Genomic DNA, 13,596 nt, shown 5'->3' with positions numbered 1-13,596 from the left:
GATGGAGTCTGAGATGGAACTGAGACTGAGTTCGAGTCCGAAACTGAGATTGAGTTCGAGTCCGAAACTGAGACTGAGACCGAGACCGAGACCGAGTCCGAGCCCGAGTTTGAGTCCAAGTCTGAGTTCGAGTCTAAATATTAATATAGGCTATTGGGTGAAAGCCCAAAGCGATCGTCATTGATGCTCCTAGTCCAAGCATGGGTGGCACTACCTACTTGGATACACCATGGCTAAAGCACCTAAAGGCGGAAGGTGGGGAGAGTACCCATGAGGCCTGCGTAGGGCCACAGAGTTTTGAAATGTTGTCCTAAAGTTTCGGATGGTGAAAAGGAAGAGGAGCAATCCTTTGGTGTAATGACCAAGGATGCGGTCATATAGTGAGGAAGTCCTAGAGAACAAGGGGATTTAGTGGTTAGGTTTGTGGGCTTTGATCCAATGGCAGTGAACATGACCATGGACAGAAAGAGACTTGGTGGGTACCGAAAAAGAGATATTAAGGAAGGTTATTCCCTATGTCTGTGGGCATCCTAAGGATGCTAAGGAGTGGATTTGGGATGACCACTCATGGACAAATGGCCCAGTCTTTAAGAGATAGAACTGTGATGTAGGTGGTGTTGGATCACTAGTGTGACAAAGTAGCCTTAGCGTAATGGGCTAATATATCGGTGGTACCTTTGAGTGTCGACTATAAGATTGGACACATGGAGCACTTGGACCAAGTGTAAAAGATTTAGTGGCATAGATGCCATTCTTGGGGCTAGCAAGCCCCAAGTCTTAAATTAAACTTATGGAGGTTGTGAATGAGACTTTTCCAAGTGGTTGGAAGTGTGGTTAAGTAACTAAAATAGAATGAAAAAATTAATCACTTACAAAAACCTTGGGGGATAAATGGGGATAAAATAACTACTAAGGGCTCTCTCATCAAGTAATTGCCCCTTTTCCAGTTGGCTTAAGGAGAAAGAGATAGGATGTGCTACACTATGTAACTGTTTGAAAGAAAAAAAAAACAATTGTTAATATGAGCTTATTATATATAAAAGAGAGACTTGGTTTTTCTTTAAAATACATTTTTAAGAGGTTTGTTATTATAGTGTTTAAAATTTATGGATCTTCACTTACACTTTTATTTGAAGAGAGGGAAATACACGCAAATATATCTATAAGTTTTAGTGTTAGTAATTTTAACTCTTACAATCTTTCTTCCTAACGTAGGATAAGGGTTAGGAGCTACAAGAGTTGTCCCATTGCACAATATAACCAAACCACATAAGAGAAAGAAAAAAAGGATAATGACGATAATGATCATAAGTTAAAGATAAACACAATGATAAAGGGTGCAATAAATTGGGTGGAGAAAATACTCTCCTACTTGTTTTAAGAGAATGTATAGTGATGTATTTCATGGAGAAAATCTCACACTCAAGTGTTTGAGCCAAGCTTATTTTAACTTGTTTTTGCTTAAAGATAGTACTAAAAAATATAACTACTTTACCTTTTCTTGTAAGCCTTCTATGCATTTCTGTAGGAATAGTACTATGTCTCCAACTCTTCTCTCAAGATTGAAACTAAATTTCTCAAGGTTTTATCTCATATGAAGTGAGTGCAACCTCATTAGCAACTAACCATTCTTTCAAGTCATTTTTAAATTGAACATTACACTTCAAATACTATGTTTGTTGTAATTATTTTATAGTGGATATTCCACTTTAGAGCAAGATATATTACCTACAACTAATATCATTTTATGAGACACTATAGTATAGTAAAGCAATCCTAAATCTTAAATTCCACTTTAGGGTGGCATGAAAACCCTATAGTTTACACTAACCAATGCAATGTTTTCCAAGGGGATATTATTCTTCACTATAAATCAATAATGGTTATATCTTCGTAGCTCATTATTGAATCTATTATACATCTATGCATGTATATTTTTTAAGCACACCATTGAGCAATTGCTATAATGCTCAAGAAAAGTTTGTCTTGTCTGTCTGGAGCCATTTGTCTTGTCTAAAAAAAGTAGTATATTAGGCATCAAATATAATAGTGTTTTGTGCTTTCAAGTAGTCCCACCATGTTAGTAGCAAATAAAATGGTTTAGCACTTCACCATTTTCCATCCCAAAACATACCACTTATAAGACTACAATAACAAATATGCATTGTTATTAATCATTTCTCAAAAGAGAGAAGATGATTTAAATGTTTAATCCTTCATCCCTAATAACCCTCTTTCTAGACTCAACTTGATTAAACTTAAAGATGACTCTTGTACTTGATATAGACTTGATAAGACCTCTTTAATACTAAACGTAATACCTCTTTAATACCAAATATGGATGAAATCTCTTTAATAAAAAATGTAAACTCCTAACATTTAGATTTTTATGAGGTCACCTAACCCAATACTACTCAAATTCAAAGATGCTCAACTCCAAATGTCTCTAAACCTTTAACCAATTGGAAAAAAAAAATGCACTCTTATTTATGAGCCTTTATATTTGAACTTCAATGGATCATGTCTCAAGTCATTATCTTTTATTGCTTATAGGATGGTGATATCTAACTTAATTTATAATTAAGGTGTTAATACTTATACTATAGTTTTGTTCATTAGAAGGTTGTATACCTATATAAGTCTATCTTATAATATTCATTTTAGTTTCAACTTAATATTAAATCTATCATTTTCAATCGTGCTTAAAGCTATTAACTAAACATGTTAGTGGGCTTATTGTTGTACAATTAGATTTACGTAGTTATTTTATCTATTCTTATCTATATTTCTAAATATTATATCTAGATTATTACCTTCTTGTTGAACAAGTATACAACTTGATAATGTGAGTTTGGTGTTTAGGTCTTTTGAAAGCAAATTAAAGAGTGATTATTGATTGTCTTGTGACTAGTGATTGCTTATATATGTAATCGAGGACCATTGACACTCTCTTAGCTTGATTTATCAATGATAGGTTTAATTACTAAATGGTATTACAAAGGATTGTGTTATTGGACTTACATGGGTTTTCCATATTAGCATGTTAATTCCACCTCTTTTAGTATTATCTGATTGTGTTTAGTCCTTAGTATTAGATTGTATTGAGTTTTATATGTAGTGATTCACTTGATTATATATTATTTATATTTGTGTATTGAAGAAAAAACTAGTTTCAGATACTAAATACTGCAGTAAGCTATGCTGATCTTTTCCAGCTTGCAAGTGCCATTGCCATAGAGGTAAACTTATCAAGAAAGATAATGCTTTTTACCTTGGTTAGATTAAGAGCTTTGTATGGTGATTCACTTTTATTTTCTTCTAGCTTTGTTTAAATGTTGATAGCATTGAAGTAATGTCTTGACATTGACATTATTAGAGTTGAAATTAGAGTGAGATAAAATGTTTCTACATAAGCATATAAAGGAAGTCATCAATGATGATTCAAATGGTCAATAATTAATTGGGCTTCATTAGAGATTGATATTTTATTTTTTTAGTTTAATAAAGATGGTATCGATAGTTTAGCTATACCTTTATGCTATTGATATTCATATATTTTTGCTAATTAGGAACTGTATTAATGTTAAAATGACTTAAGTAGCAAGTTCAGTTAATTTTGTCCAAAACAAGATTAATTAGTAAGGGTTTGGCTTTAGATTTTGGTTTAGAAATGGAATATACTAACTTTGCAAGAGGAAGAATTAATGTTTAATTAGAATTATTGATTTCTTATTGTGTGAGTGCTGGAATATGGAAAGAGAATACAAAAAATATGTATATCAATTAGCCTAAAAACCCTAGCTTAATTATAAGAGCGAGTGGTCTAGATTGAAACCAATCCGACGGCTACCAAAATCTCACTATGCTAATATTAGTATACGGCGTCATCTCTTTAGTATGCATATATCACAAGGGTGCAGAGTTTTGTTGGTGCTTCACCATATAAACTCTTATATGGTCATGATCCAATATTACTATTGGAGCTGGATTTACTTTCGTGATTGCCACGAGCTACCGATGCTATGTTGTGGGATCAGTATTTGATGAGCATTCTTCCACTTGTTTGAGCAAAGTCTACTGAACATTTAGGCCACGTAGAAGTGGGACAACAATGGCACTACAACCCTTATCATCATTCACATGTAAAGTATAAAATGGATGACTTGGTGTTAGTTTGTTGTCCCCACCTTACACTACGTGGTTTATCTAAGGGGTTCCTTGCTCAGTAGAAAGGACCATATCAAGTGTTATAGCAAGTTGGACCACAAATTTATAAGGTTTAACATGATATCCTATAGGCCAATCCTCTAAAAATTGTGCATGTGTAGTGGTTGAAATATTTTATACAAAGGGATCCGGAACAACTAATACCACCTACAGATTCACTAATGCCTCCTCCTGACGTTCCTTCAGATCCCAACCCATCTATAAGGTAACTTTAATGGTCTTCCATCATTCTGAGAGGAGGGGATGATGTAAGATCCATGGCAAATAACTATCCTAATCTGAATGCTGAAAGTTCACGTACTTTGTGATCATTTCTTTGAATATCTGAATGAGCCGTTCCACCAAACCATTTAATTGTGGATGATAAACACTTGTGAAAGTGTGGTGTATCCCCAATCGAGACATCAAAACATGAAATGCCTCAACCATAAATGTGAAATCATTATCCGAAAGAATCCGCTCTAGACAAGAATACTAGAACACCACTTGATTGAGAAGGAAGTATCCAACAGTAGTTGCAGAAGCACTAGCAAAAACACTAACTTCCACTTAATGAGTAAAATAGTCAAAAACAATAATAACATATTCATTGCCAGCAGTCGACCGTGGAAAAGGTCTTATAAAATCAAACACCACTAACTCAAATAAATGGGAAACTGCAATTGACTCCAATTGTCCTTCTGTAGTAAGAGGGGGAGTATTGTGAGCTTGGCACCAAACGCAGCTAAGCACATACCAAATAATATCACGTCGCATCTTTGGCCAATAGATAGGCTTGCATAGCTTCTTTGTCACATGACGATGTCCTATATGCCCACTTAGAACAAAAGAATTATGGTAAGCATGGAGAAACCATAGTATAAAGACAAAAGGCACCACTAGCCGTAAATGATCATCAAGATCCATCCCCACAAAATAAAGAAAGCCATCTTTAAGGCGATATTAAGAATGTAAATGCCGAAATGGCAAGTCATCAGTAAGTGATGTAGGATTCTCAAACCTATCTCAAAATCTTTGAATTCATAGCTCAATCTTTTGAGCCTCGTGAACCTCATCAAGAGAAGGTAGATTTTGCTCTACACCTTGTGGACACTAAACATCAAGTACTGCAACCGCCGATGGCATAGAATCCTCGTTTAGAAAATCCACAGATGCTAGAACAACAGGCTTGTCAAAAACATGAGAAGAGAGTGAAGAAGAAAGAGGAGCCCAAGAAAGGGCATCAGCATCAGCCATAAAACTCCCTAGGTGATAAACAACATTAAAATCATATATCTAAAGTTTAAAAGCCTACCAAACAGTATAACCAACCAAGTTCTTTCGCTTCAATAATTAAATAATGGCAACATGATCACCTTCTAATAACGTCTAAGAACTATGTAAATATGTATGAAGTTTCTCGAAACCCCCAAATGCTATTAAACACTCCTTCTTTGTCATTGAGTAGTTCACCTCTACTGGTTGTAATGTATAATTTATATATGCAATATGATGGCACTAACCAAACACACTCGGGCTTTCTTACATTAACACACCTCCAAGACCAATATCAGAAGCATTCACGCGCAAAATGAATCAAGTTAGTTAGAATCTGCCAACATTAGAAGAGTCGTTAATAGCTCTTTGAGATCCATGAACACCTACTCACAATCCGGAGGCTAGATGAAAGATGACGTTGATGATTTTAGCAATGTTCGCAATGGTGCAATGCTGTAGCACATGTGGTTTTTACCCTTTATTCTATGGTGATTTACCATAAAATAGCACTACGAAACAGAACCTAAACCCTCCATATGCCACATATCACATGCCATGTGCCATATGCCATGTGTCCAAAGAACAGTAAAGTGGAACCCGAGATTTAGGGCATTGAGCCACTGAATAAAGAAACAGAGTCAAACTCCCAAGCATAGAGCCAAGGAGCAATGGCATTGGAGCATAAAACAATTACCAAGCATACAGCCCAAAGAGTAAAGAGACAAGAGCACAAAGCAATTTGGATCAATCCTAGAGCAATTAGCACCCCAATTTCAGGATCAACACGCAAAACAAAGCAAAATGGAGTCTAGCACTATTTTAACATACTAGTGGTTTAACGCAAGGATATGGGTACTCCACCAGCTAGTATAGAACTTTTGGCCTACAAGCGGGAGCTAGACTATGCCTCAAGTTAGTCAGCCATGCCCAACCTACCCACTATCTCTACTATACCGGGCCTAGAAACTACCCAATGTTGAATTTAGTTGGCCACCTCATATAGTTTCTACCTTTAAGGGCTGAGATTATTCAAATAACCTCGGGCCCCTAGGCCTAAAAATTGCCTGAGGTTGAGCTCAGGCTGGCCACCTTGGGTTGAGCAAGTTGGCCATCTCAAGCAGTTTTTGAGTAGGGCTTTAAGCAGGCCCTGGGTTGAGCAAGTTGGCCATCTTAAGGAGTTTTTGGCCTTAAAGGGACAAGGTTATTCAAATAGCCTTAGGCCCTTTGGTCTAGAAACTGCACAAGATCAAGGTTGGGCTAGCCACCTCATGAAGTTTCTAGGCTTGGAGGGCCAAAGTTATTAAAATAACCTTGGTCCCCCAGGCCACAAACTGCTAGAGGTCAAGCAAAGGTTGGCCACCTCGAACAATTTCTTAACCTGGGGGGCCAAGGTTATTTGAATAACCTTAGCCCCTAGGGCCTAGAAAGTGCTAGAGGTTGAGTTCAAATTAGCCACCTTGGGCACTTTCTCACTCTAGGGGGGCCAAGGTTATTTAAATAACCTTGGTCCCCTAGGCCTAAAAACTACCCAAAGTCGAGCTCGAAACCCATCTCAAGCAGTTTCTAGCCTTAGAAGGTTGAGCTTATTCAAATAACCTTAAGCCCCTATGGTTATTCAAATAAATTTGGCCTCTTGAGGCAAAAAACTTCCAAAGATGGCTAACCTAAGCTTTATTAAGGTAGGTTATAGGATTGGGGGCCCAAAGTTATTCAAATAACCTTGGCCCCCCAATGCAAGAAACTACTTGAGATGGCTAAGTTAAACTTGACCTTAAACAATTTTGTGGCCCTTAGAGCCAAGGTTATTTGAATAACCTTGGACCCCTAAGGCTAGAAAATGCCCAAGGTGGCTGGCTTGAGCTTGACCTTGGGTATTTTCTAGGCCTTGGGGCCTAAGGTTACTTGAATAACCTTGGCCCTTTGAGGCCAAAAGTTGCCTTAGGCTAAACTTTGGCCTATCTTGACCTTGGGCAATTTCTAGGTTTGGGGGCTCAAAATTATTTGAATAACCTTGGCCCTATGAGGCTAGAAATTGCTTAAGGTGGCTAGCCCAAGCAAGACTTTGGGCAATTTCCAGATCTGGCCATTGTGCAAGGTTGAGCTTGGGCTAGCCACTTTGGGTAGTTTCTAGCTTTAGGTGGTTAAGCTTATTCAAATAACCTTAGGCCCCTAAACCTAGAAACTACCCAAGGTCAAGCTTGGGCTAGCCACCTTTACAGTTTTTGGCCTCATAGGGCTGAGGTTATTCAAATAACCATGGACCCGCTCTGACCTGAAAATTACCCAATGTCAAGCTTGGGCAGGCCACCTTTGGCAGTTTTTGGACTCATGGAGTTGAGGTTATTGAAATAACCTTGCCTAGAAACTGCCTAAGGTTGAGCTTAGGCTAGCCATCTTTTGCCAGCCACCTAGGGCAATTTTTGGTGTCAAAAAGACAAGGTTATTCAAATAACCTTGGGCCCTTGGGCCCAAAAACTACTCAAAGTTGAGCTCAGGCTAACCATTTGAGGTAGTTTTCGGCATTAAGGGGCCAAGGTTATTCAAATAACCCTAGGCCCTCGAGTCCAAAATCTACTTGAGGTCAAGTTCAAACTGTCCACCTTAGGCAGTTTCTGGCCTCAAGGGGCCAAATCTCCCAGACCTAAAAATAACCCAAAGTTGAGCATGAACCCTGGCCCCCCAAGCCACAAAAATGCCTGAGGTTGAGCTCAAGCCAGCCACCTTGGGTAGTTTCTCACCCTAGGGGGCCAAGGTTATTTGAATAACATCTACCCCTTAGGCATAGAAAGTGTTGGAGGTTGAGCTCCAAGCTAGCAATCTTGGGCAATTTCTCACCCTAAGGGACTAAGGTTATTTGAATAACCTTTACTTCCCTGTGCCTAGAAACTGCCTAGGATTAAGCTTGGGCCAACTACCTTTTTTGTCTTTTTCGATTGAAAATAGCTGCTTGATTTTTTTATTCTCTTTATTTAGTTTCAATAAATAAAATTCTTTTCTTGCAGAAAAGAAAAATGGTACCATAGTGGCATTATAGGTGTCTTTATTGGTTCCTACAATTGATTGTTGACATCTTTTAAAATGACATGACCATAAACATATGGGCCAGTTCAACCATTAGTGCTGAAAGATACAAAGGCCAGTACTCTCAGTTGCAAATTTCATTCTTTTCAACTTTCTGGATGGTCTTTCAAATATTGATGGGAAAGTTAAAGATTAGAACTTTCTCACTAATCACCACCTGTATGATGCATTCTTATTGTCAAAATACTTTTTGCTCGAAGTTGTGTCATCTTCATTCTACTGAACAACCCTAATTGGATGTATAAGCTTATAATATATGCAATGGAAATTTGTTTCAAGTCATTCTTGCCCAAGTGTATCATGGATCCTATTGGAATTGATACTAGGGGTGTTCAAGGCAAGCTTGTAGATATTTTATATTTTTATGGAATTTCTATAATATTTATTTTCTAGGTTATAATGTGGACCTATCATGCCTTTGGCAAAAACAAAATGACAAGTTTTTATATAGCGAATGTATAGTATATTTTTTGCTTGGGTACGAGAATGCCACTAACATTATAGCCAATTTTGTGGTTGAGTAAATATTTCCTAGGTATTGATTTCAAACTCCATTAGCAATGTAACTCTTGCTTGAGTTTTATTGCCTACCAAATAATGTTGTGATTAATTGCACAACAAGTAATGGTTCTATAGTGGAGGTAATATATAACGTTGGTAGATCAGTGTTTGCTATTGAAGAACATAATTTCTTCAAACATTGGTTTAGAGTTGTCTCAAACCTTTAAAAAGTATATTATGTTTATTAAGATTTTAATACATATTTGATTCTATTTTATAGATCATAGTCATTTAGAGTTTCTAGAGTTAAAGGTTTCAGAAGTCTACTAAAGTATGCAAAAGTTATAGCTCAACAAATGCAAAATGAGCATATCTTAATATAAGAGGGGTAGAAGGAATATGATGAAGTAAAAAAAAGTTATATGGATTTTTCAAATGGATTTCTTAATGGATAGTAATAAAATTAAAATAATATGGTTGTAAAAGTAGTTTGTAGTAAGAAAATAGATAAGTTCTCATGAACTTTATCTTTTGTAAATGACTCAATCGAGCAGAAACTTTTAACCTAGGTATTTACATGTTTCAATATTTTAAAATTTATTAGAATCTAAATTAATTTTCCTTTATAAAAGTTATGGCTGAATACATTGACTTACATTGACTTGTGTGAGTTGAGCTCAACTCAACTTTGGACCATTTCCTAAAATTAGTAAGGCCATAGAAATATATTTTTTAAGCCTTAGAGCAAAAGTAAATAGTTAGAGAAGATCAAATAAAGGACGTTAAGACATTTTCATTCATATTATAGATATAAATAATGTTTTTAGCATACTTGTACATATAAGGTCACTAAAATATTTTAATATCTTATGAATGCCAAAGTGATTTGTTGCTAAAGTGTTATGGTATGCTTGAATGATATATAATTATATCTTGCCATCAAATATATACAACTAAATATATCAATAAAATAATCTATTTTGACATTGAAGAAATTAATGGTCACCATCTAAGGCTAAAGAAGCACCAAAAGAAATTGATTGTTGGGTTCTTTAAACAAATTCATCGGTGGCTTGAGCTACTTTAATTTACAATTTAAAAGAAATATAAAAAAGAGCAAAGGATTATACAAGAAAATTGATTTTAAGGTGAGAAGAATCAAAGAAAATTTGATGTTAGCAATTGAATATATAATCTTTAAATCAAGTAAAAGCATTAGTTTTCCCATTTATTTTCCTTAGATGATGTTTAATCATAAACCATAAGCATGATAATAATTATGTCCATAAAGTCTAATACTAATTGAGGATGCATACTAAAAATTAATATTTATGGTTATGTAGAAAGAAAATGACACTAAACTTAAAAAAAGTTCACAATTAAAAATAACTCCTTATTGAAAATATCATAATTAATTTATGAAATTATGTACTTTTTAAAATAAAAATAAATCAGGTAAAATTTGCTATTTAGTCCCTTTTGTAATAGATAATACCAAAGAAAAATTTAAATCAATTAGCTTAACAAAATATAATTTTATATTCTAGGTTTAAAACTTTGAAATATCAAAAGAAATTTAAACAATAGTAAACCATAATAAAAAATATATTCTCTATAGTGAGTTACATTAAATTAAGAACTGTGAGTGCATGGAATATGGAAAGGGAATACAGAAATGTGCATATCAATTAGCCCAAAAACCCTAGCTTATATATAGGAACAAGTGGTCCGGATTGAAACCAATCTGACGGCTACCAAAATCCCACTACGCTAATATTAGTATACGGCATTATAGCCATACACTTGGCCCTCACAGAACAATTTTGGAGAAGTCTCAAATGAAATATCAACATAAGTTCATAAAAGAAAATAAATATTAAACATCATAAATAAAAATTAAATATAACATTCAAAAAGGGTGAAAACGTTAGTAAAATCCATAATAATGCCACATGAAGAAACATTATACCCAAAAATTCCCAGATCTTTAATAATAAAACATATATTTTATTTGGCCTGTTAAATATATTCTATTAAATATATACGGATTTTCACAAATATATTCTGTTAGAGCTCCACAGCCTCACATCATCCCCTCCTCTCGGAATAATGGAAGGCTATCAGGGTTCTCTTGTAGATGGGCCGGGATCTGGAGGAACGTCAGGAGGAGGCATTGGCGGATCTGTAGACGACATTAACTGCTCTTGATCCCTTTGTATGAAGTGTTTCAACTGCTGCACATGCACAATCTCCGGAGGATCGACCTGTTGAACGTCATGCTGAACCTCATAAACTTGTAATCCAACTTGCCGCAACACCTGATATGGTCCTTTCCACTACGCAAAGAGCCCCTTAGATAAACCACGTACCATAAGATAGGGAAAACGGACTAACACCAAATCATCCACTTTGTACTCTGCAGGTGGACGATGATGGGAGTTGTAGCGCTGTTGTTGTCCCACTTGTACGCAGCCTAAGTGTTCGGTAGACTTTGCTCGGACAAGTGGAAGAATGCTCGTCAAATGTTGATCCCATGACCTAGCATCAGGAGCTCGTGGCAATCGTGAAGGTAAACCCAGCTCCGTTGGTAATATTAGATCATGACCATATAGAAGTTTATATGGTGAAGCACCAACAGAACTCTACACCCCTGTGACATATGCATACGGAAGAAACGGCAAATAACCATCCCAATCCGAATGCTGAAAGCTCACATACTTCGCAATCATCCCTTTGAATGTCCGAACGAGCCGTTCCACCAGACCGTCTGATTGTGGATGATAAGCACTTGTAAAAGTGTGGCGTATCCCCAACCGAGACGTCAAAACATGAAATACCTCAGCCATAAATGCAGGACCATTATCTGAAAGAATCCGTTCGGGACAAAAATGTTGGAACACCACTCGATTGAGGAGAAAGTATCCAACAGCAATTGCAGAGGCGCTAGCAAGAGCATCAACTTTCACCCAACGAGTCAAGTAGTTAGAAGCAATAATAACATACTCATTGCTAACAGTCGACCATGGAAAAGGTCCCATAAGATCAAACGCCACCAACTCAAATGGACGGGAAACTGCAATTGACTCCAACCGTCCTTCCGTAGCATAAGGGGGAGTATTACGAGCTTGGCACCAAACGCAGTTACGCACATACTAGATAACATCACGTTGCATCTCTGGCCAATAGAAAGACCTGTGCAGCTTCTCGGTCACACAACGATGTCCCATATGCCCACCTAGAACAGGAGAATCATGATAGGCATGGAGAAACCGCGGAATAAAGATAAAAGGCACCACCAATCGTAAATGATCATCAGGATCCGTCCCCATAAAATAAAGAAGGCCATCTTCAAGGCGATATTGAGAATGTAAATGCCGGAAAGGCAAGTCATCAGCAAGTAATGCAGAATCCTCAAACGCATCTCGAAGCCTTCGAATCCACGGCTCAATCTTTTGAGCCTCGCGAACCTCATCAAGAGAAAGTAAATCTTGCTCTGCGCCTTGTGGATGTCAGAAATCCCCCAATTCTTGCCACATTCCTGACTCTCGCCGGATTCCTGACCTGCAGACCACATTCCTGATTCTCGAGACACTTCCCTATTCCTGACTCTCGAGACACTTCCCTATTCCTGACTCTCGAGACACTTCCCTATTCCTGACTCTTTGATTTCCTGTACAATTCCTGAGTCTCGAGCCACATTCCTGATATTGATGTGGCGCCTCCTCGACCTCAGCTATATTTAGGCCGTCCTCGATCCAAGAGTGGTGGAGCTTTATCAACCTATAGTATATATAGGTTAGCCTTGTTCCATTTTTCCACAATTTGAATCAATGCTAGTCTAAGGCTTGTTCTTTGTTTCCACTAGTTTTTCTCTTTGTTTTTTGCATTTTCCAGTCTTGATCTTGTTGGGGGTCTTGACAGTTTGATTCAGATTGTGCTTTTTGCTTTTGCTTTAGCTCGTTTCGATTGTTTGATTGCCTTTGTCTTTTTTCCCCTTTTATTTTTCTTTCTTCTTGCCAATGGAGTCTCCAAGCCATCCTGATTTCTTTGTCGAAGTTTTTGCAAAAATCCAGTCTGAGAATACCGAGCTGAAGGTGACCCTTCTTTGCATGCATTAGGAGCTTGCTTCACTTTCGACTCAAAGATCCAGCAAAGTTCTTGAACCGAAGGTGAGTTTCCTGGTGAAATTTTTAGGCAAGCGTTCAGAGCTTCGCAGATTTCTGAACCAAATGGAGCTGATCTTTGCACTTCAACATCGGCGGTACCCCACTCCCGAGTCTCAAATCGGCACGATTGGGACATTCCTCGAAGGTGCAACTTTGTCATGGTTTTCTCCTCTTCTAGAGAAGAGCATGAAAGGGGTCGTTGTTCCGAAGCTGATGGATCTTCAATTGTTCAAAGAGAAGCTCAAAGCATGTTTTGGCAAGACAGATCGGGTTCGGGCTGCTTAACCACAAAGATGAGACGTCTCTCTCAAGGGTCTCGTCCTGCCTCGATCTACGCTGTAGAGTTCCAACTCCTTGCCTTGGA

Source organism: Selaginella moellendorffii, unplaced genomic scaffold (assembly GCF_000143415.4).
Source record: "Selaginella moellendorffii unplaced genomic scaffold, v1.0 SELMOscaffold_3, whole genome shotgun sequence".
In the NCBI taxonomy this organism is placed as follows: domain Eukaryota; kingdom Viridiplantae; phylum Streptophyta; class Lycopodiopsida; order Selaginellales; family Selaginellaceae; genus Selaginella; species Selaginella moellendorffii.
The sequence above is the reverse complement of the archived record's forward strand: the minus strand, read 5'-3'. Positions refer to the sequence as shown.